Source organism: Littorina saxatilis, linkage group LG2 (assembly GCF_037325665.1).
Source record: "Littorina saxatilis isolate snail1 linkage group LG2, US_GU_Lsax_2.0, whole genome shotgun sequence".
Lineage (NCBI taxonomy): Eukaryota > Metazoa > Mollusca > Gastropoda > Littorinimorpha > Littorinidae > Littorina > Littorina saxatilis.
In genome coordinates, this window is record NC_090246.1 from 64,781,931 (window position 1) to 64,789,430 (window position 7,500).

Genomic DNA, 7,500 nt, shown 5'->3' on the forward strand with positions numbered 1-7,500 from the left:
GTGTGCATGCATCTACATCTTCAGTTTCACTCTTGGGTTGATTTCTGCTATATTTGTGTGTTGTTTTATTTATAATATTTTATTTTCTGTGTTTTAGGTGCAGATCTGGAAGAGAAACTTCTGCTTCTTCATGACTGCCTAGTTCCCTGAGGCAAGGTTGGGAATGCTGCCAAGAAGGCCTGGGCCAGGTACTACTCTGCTTTTTCAACCCAGCATTCAGGCATTACTGAGTTGACAGTATCCCCTGCAGTTTCAGCCTGGATTGCCTTGAACATGTTTATACTGTTGGTGTCTTAAAGGCCTATGAAGAAAAACTAGGGAACCAGTAAGTGCATTAGAAATAAAAGAGGATGAAGAGGACAATGCAAAGTATGTTGGAGGATGTGTTGCCAAAAAGCTAAAACAGAGAGTTTGGTGTCTCCAAAAGAGTGCGTACAGAGATGAGAAATTGCAGTGTTTGGAAGCCCTGACTTGCGCACCTGAATCCTACAGTGAAAAGAGTGAAACCACCCCTGACATGACAAGCATGCTGAACAAGGGCAAACTGACCTTTGTCAAGCCCAATGTATTGCAGATGTGTCTGTCCATGCAACACAAAGCAGAAATCTTAAACAGAATGAGGCAAAGCGTTGATGATATCAAATAACCAAAGGGAAGTAATTGCTCTTTATTCATACGACATGACTGTGTAATAGAGTAAGCGAGAGTTGTACAAAACCTTTTCTCCTGGCACCTGAGAGAATAACAAGCATTGAAATATACAAGCGACTTTCATCCTCTCGTGCCAGGAGAAAAGGTTCCGTACAACTCTCGCTTAATCTATTACACATGTCGTATGCATAAAGAGCGATTACTTCCCTTTGGTGATTTGATGTCCATGGAACATATTTTCTGGGAAACCTGTGCATCAACACACAGGCAAAAGCAGATGACTTTATTGAACCATGCAGGAACAGTGATGCTGTTCCGGTGTGTTTTTATGACACTTTGTATTCATTTGATCTTTCACAAGCTGTTCAAGAAGACACTTTGCAAAATGTTCTGGTTTTTTTTTAAATAAGACTCCACCACAAAGTGAAGACAATGATGGACAAAATGAAATGTACATGGAAAGAAAAGACTGAGGAAAAAGCTGAAAACATACAATGTTGGACAAAATGAAATGCACATGGAAAGAAAGGAGTTTGAGGAAAAAGCTGAAAACATACAATGTTGAGAACAATCAGGAAGGATCTCTGTAGTGTGTTGTGTATGATCTTTCTTCATGCAGTACAAACTATCCTATCTGATCAAGTGCATGTACATTGAATTTGAACTTCTTGATTGTTGTCTTAGGTGTCGATTTTTTGTGTTAAAATCTGCTGTCGTTAAAATGTACTTCTCTTCCTATTTGGTTCAGTATTGTATCACATGGCTTGTTCAGTGCCTGTTCTGTATTTTCATGAGTCCATGTAAATTTAAGTCTGCAACATGAAAAATTTAAACATATTCATTTTGCTATGGTTCAAACCTAATTCCTTTATGTACTTGTTCAAAATATAATTTTGACAGCGATATATTTTGCAAACAGTTTTCATTTCAAAATCAATTGTCAGCCACTTAATAAATGTCTTGCATCGATGCGTCTGATTGTTTTTATGTTGACCACTATGTACACTGGAATTTGCTTTGCTTTCCTAATAGAACATGGTCAGTCGCATACCAGCAACACTTTGTTATAACCTTGAATGGTTGAAAACAACGTTAAACACCAAATAAAGAAAGAAAGAAAGCAACACTTTGTTAACGTTTGAATGGAATTATAAGTTGTATGAACTAAAATAGAGCATATGTATCTTTGGTCACAGTGACACACACACACACCATACAGTGACAATTAATGCAGGGCCGGACTAGGGCTACCGGGGGGGGGGGGGGGGGGTGTGTGGGTTATGCAACCCCCCCTCCCCAACCTAAACATGTACCTCACTTATTTAAAAAAAATGTATTATTGTTTATTTTATGCCGTTTCATGCAAGGAGCGACCATTTTCCTATCTCAGAATATGACCTACCCTTCCCCTGACCCCCACAAGGGGCAGAGGAACATCCCCCTGGACCACCACTGGCAACCCCCCCCCCCCCCCCCCCTCTTGGCTTAGTCCGGCCCTGTAATGTACCAACATTCACTATCTCACTCAGTCTCAATTCGCACAATTTGACACAAGAAAGATTCCTATTCATACACATGCATATATTTAATCAATGAAGTAGATACATTCTCAAACAAAGTTTCAACATGTTGCACCCAAATTAAAGCATAAATTCTTGTGACATTTAATTTAATTAATTAATTAACGGGAATTAATCAATGCTTTAATTTGGGAGTTTGAAATTTGTCGCAATAATTTCTTGGTCAAGTTTATATACATTCTCTGCTAAAGAGCTTTACAGTCAAATCCAATTTTCCACACCTAACCTATAAAACACAACATTCCAAATGAAAAAAATCAAAAAAATCATTCTCTTGGCTCAGAATTGGTGTTGATTAATTGTAACACAAAGCGATTTACTGAAAATGTTACTTGTCACTCACTTCAACACTGTCGCCAAGCCAGTCTAAACTGCAGCACGCTGCTTCAGGAGGGACTTTTTCCTTTACACTTTAAATCCAAACACCATCGGCTGCGTAGAAAAATCACTGAAAATGCTGACTCAAAGTCAAACCTTAACCAAGCTGGCCTCCAGGCTCCAGCACAACAACCTTAACCACCTGGTTCCCCTCGTTCTTCGCGAGGCACCACGACTCGGGAAGCTGCTGTACATCACGACATAGTTCTTCAAAGTTGTAGTTGCAACTTGTAGTTGCAACAACCTCTGGCAATTCTGGTGCGGGACGGAATGTCTGAAAAAAAGCAGAACAATAAACCCTTAGTAAAACTAAATTTCTAGAGAAATAAGTCTAACTGTCCATACAAATAGCTGGATGATAGCTATTAATGGCAGTTGATAGACGTTTGAAGTTGAACGATTTGGTGGAGAATAGGTCGACAAGCTCTCTGAGCTCCGGTGAAAGGCAGTTGAAAGGCAGAAAGAACACGCGTTCTGCAATAAAGCATGCAATTTAGAAGTGACAATGAATTTAAAAACAACAGAAGACATCAAGCATATAGACTATATCAAAACAGAATTATGCAAGAGGGGAGAGAAAACAAATATATTGCACTGATCTTTTTGATGTGTTGATCTGACTTCAGTTCCTGCACCATTTTTAACTTCCATGCATGATGTACATTCAAATCAATCAATGGTTCAGTTATAATATATCACTTATCGGTTATTTCTTGAATATCTGTTGTTCCAGTTCTAAATTTTCATAGTCTTTTACATAGATCTGTCAATATTTTTACTTACTTTTGGCAATTCTTGGAGTTTCTTTTGTGATGATGCTGTCATCTTTTCAGCGATTGAGATGTCGGTACTTTCCCCCTGAAAAAACAACAACCATGGAATAGAAAGGGATCTATAAATCTACAGCCGAATTTCTAACATTCAGAAATTGTTCTGTTGCAAATCTGTCGGTTCGCTGAGCTAAAATAGTGGCCGATGTGAGCGAGAATTCTGCAGAAAAACGATCTGCTGATCAGCTTGCGTGCACAGCTTCGGATTTACCAGTGTGTCAGATGCTCTCGCGTTTCAAGTGTTAAAAACAAAAATAATGACGTGCCGTCCACAATCAATCTTTATTGTTGATTCACATGACTCATTTCAATCATCAGCAATGATCTTTTTGTATTGCTTTGTTTGCTTTTCACATACCTCAGCCACAAACTCCACCTCCCCTTCGAAATTCTCCTTCTTCTCCATGTGTTGAAAGACTGCACCGGAAGTAAAGTTACTGTCAAAATCGTCTTTTCCGCTTTCCGCTACTTGGTGAGCGCGCGCAACGAGTTGGCGATCCCGTCAATACACATCTATGGTCCGTAGGACCTTTCTTACAGCTAGTCCTGATCTAAGCAAAATGGTTATAATCGAAATGGGAATACATAGGAACAAACTTTTTATGATGAAACGCAGACACACGCAATAATAGTAATAAGAATAAGAATAAGATCATTCTTTACAGACATGTGATATACAGATATCACAATACGGGCAATACAACCATACATTATCAGAACACACACCAAGTTGACGCAAGACACACACATGCACATTTCAGAAGGATAGAAGGCATACATACGTTTGAGCAACCAGGCACATCACATTAAAGTGATGTTTGAATGTATTTTTGCAGATGTGTTTTGAATGTTTTAAGGTTACTGATCGATTTTAAGCATGTAGGTAGGGAGTTCCAGACATAGGCTCCCGAGTATGAAAAACTAGTTTTAAATATGTCAATGCGTGGCTTCGGGCAGGCCAGATTATGCTTGAAGGTGGAATACCGAGAAGCAGTTGATTGAAACAAGTGAGTTAGATATTCGGGTGCTTGGTCACGTAGGATCTTGTGCATGAAAACTGATTTATTAAATAAAAGCTGTTGTTTAAGTTGAGGTATATTAAGGGCTGTCAGTTTTGCGTCAGTAGTTGGTGATGGGTCAGGCAGAATGAGTTTAGCTGACCTTCGATGACGAGAATTTATAGTTTTGAATAATGCATCACTATACAGCCATCCCAGATGACAGAGGCATAATCAATGTGAGGTTTGATGTGGGCGTTGTAGAACATTTTTCGGGCGTCTAAAGTTATGACTGACTGAAGTTTTGAAAGTAGGAATAAATTTCTTGAAACGCGTTTACACAGATGTTCAATGTGGGAATGCCACCTAAGCTTATCATCGATAATCACGCCTAGCAGTTTGTGTTCGCTAACCTTTTCTATTGAGTTTCCGTTGATGGTGAGATCTAGTGAGAGGGGGGACAACTGATGCTTCTGGCGCGTTGTAATTACCATTGATTTAGATTTCAGAGGGTTTAGGACCATGTTGTTTTCAGAGCACCATTGTGAGATGTCTCTAAGGGTGTGCTGAAGAGATTGTTGAATATTGTCAAGGCGTCTATTTTGTGTCCGTAGTGTTGTGTCATCAGCGAGCATGTGGCATTCTACTGAGTTGTCAGAGAAGTGAAGTGGAAGGTCATTAACGTAAATGCAGAAAAGAATAGGACCTAAGACAGAGCCCTGGGGTACTCCATATAACACGGACTCCTCTCTTGAGTACGCACCATGTACATAGACTTGTTGCCATCGGTTTTCAAGGAAAGACTGAAAGAAAGACAGAGAGTCAGATCCGTTGAGATATAGTGATCATTTGTTGAGGAGAATTTTATGATCAACGAGGTCAAAGGCCTTAGAAAAAAGAGAGAGAGAGAGAGAGAGAGAGAGAGAGAGAGAGAGAGAGAGAGAGAGAGAGAGAGAGAGAGAGAGAGAGAGAGAGAAATGGGTTGAAAATGGATGGAGAATGTACCCAAATAACTAGTTTCATATTCCATATTACTCCAACAAATTATGTTTCCAAAGTTGGGTGCACGTGGGATGCATGCACATGTTCACCAAGATTGCACAAACTAGAAAACAAGTTCTATATTACTGCAAGAAGTAAGGTGCATGTGTGTATGCATGCTAACCAAGATTGTATTAGCTAGAAATCCTGTTCCCTATCATCGCAATAACGTGTATAGGTTTACTTGCTCATCGAGAGTGCTCCAGAAAGAAAACCAGAGCCATTTTCACGCATGGATGGTCACAGACGACCGTGCTGATCTGTGCATCGTAAATCAGCTGCGATCGATTACTGCTGGCCTACTGTGCGTCATTGGCTGTCCATTCATAAAGCAATCAGCAAAGTTGCTCAGGCATTTTTTGCCCCACTTCTTTTTCTTCTGCTCGTAAAGTCTTGTCGTTATTCAATGCTTGCTTAGATGGTGTTCCCGATAGCGCAGTGTTAAGCAGGAACAAGTCGTTATGGGCAGAATATACCTGCGCAGTTTCAGCGGCACAGACGACGCACTGCCTATTATTTATGCCGCGATAGAGATTATGACGAGTACTTGGCCTGTTTTCCTTTCATGCAACGTGTAGCGGGCTGGGATAAACTGCAGTGCGTCGTCGGTCCTGCTGAAGTTACATATGTGAGTGGAGCCCCTTACGGTGTCGTCTGATGAAAAAATACGCAAGTGGAGTTTGCCAGATTAAGGGCTTAATTAATAGAAAATGAAGAGATTAACAAATACGAATATGAAATCGAAAAGCTCGTTATGATGTAATTTTTATTAACTCTACTTCATCACTTTTTCTTCCTTTTCAAACAATAATGAAAACAAAAAGACAGCAAATAAGCCTAGCCTATTGTATATAATTATGTAAACGATGCATTGTTAAAGAGTTGTATGACGCGGAACAAACGAACAAACAGTTGAAAAACATATATGTTGCACTCTCTCTCTCTCCTTCCCTCTATCTCTCTCCCTCTCTTTCTCTCTCCCTCCCTCTCTCTTTCTCTTTCTCTCTCTCTCTCTCTCCCCCCCTCTCTCTCTCCCCCCTCTCTCTCTCTATCTCTCTCTCTATCTCTCTCTCTTTCTCTATCTCTCTCTCCCCCCCTCTCTCTCTCTATCTATCTCTCTCTCCCCCCCTCTCTCTCTCTCCCTCTCTCTCTCTCTCCCTCTCTTTCTCTCTCTCTCTCTCTCCCTCTCTTTCTCTCTCTCTTTTTCTATCTCTCTCTCGTTACCATCCACCCACTTCGCAAGTAACACATGTTGTTGTGTGTGGTCAATACCGGTCAGTGCCCCAAGCCTACATTTTATCTTACAGCCCCTTTAGCTTCAGTCACACACGCGATTCAATCGTTGAGATTCAATCGCGCGATTCAATCTTGAGCCGATCGCACATCACATCGTAGGCCATTGACCCCCACGATGAATGATAGACGAACGATTGACTAACGATTGACGAACGATAACTCCACGCGAGCGGGGCGGAAGTGACGTGTCACAGTGAACACGGCAAACGCGCTTTGCGAAAGCAGACGCTAATGTTCGAACATCGCTCTACCTTTCTGAAAAATACCTTTTAGCATTACGCCTTTGCGAGAAATAAAGTTCCCAGACAGTTGCAATTAATGTTTCCCGACCGCTGTACACGCCTAAAACGTCTCCTTTATATCTGAGTAAGAACTGTTCTTCCAAAAAGTTTTGAATCGACGAAGAGACGCTGTCCGCCACTGTCCGCCATTATTTTACGTCACGGCGTGCAGGCCGCAACGACGCGTTCTGATTGGCTCTGCCCCTGCGATTGACTGACGACTGGGTCGCAGGAATAGAACAAGTTCTAAAGCTCAAAGCTACGAAGGAATCGCATGAGACTGAGTCGCAGACTTGTCGTAGCTATTTTGCACGACTCAGTCGCCCGTGTGACAGGGTAAATCTCACGATTGAATCGCGTGTGTGACTGCCCTCTTACAGCCCCTCGCTTCCCTTCCACCGGTAGGATTCCAAGTGTTCATTATTTTCTTGAACACGCACTTTTG

At 41.1% G+C, this 7,500-nt stretch overlaps 1 long non-coding RNA gene across 1 annotated transcript in view; it reads left to right on the forward strand.

The window, feature by feature from the left end:
- The window catches only part of LOC138959536 (uncharacterized), a 2,983-nt gene extending 1,283 nt beyond the window's left edge, over positions 1 to 1,700 (forward strand). Inside the window, exon 4 of the long non-coding RNA XR_011453738.1 lies at positions 98 to 1,700. This is a non-coding gene — a long non-coding RNA (uncharacterized lncRNA). The remainder of the gene's footprint in view (positions 1 to 97) is intronic.
- Positions 1,701 to 7,500: the final 5,800 nt, after the last annotated feature.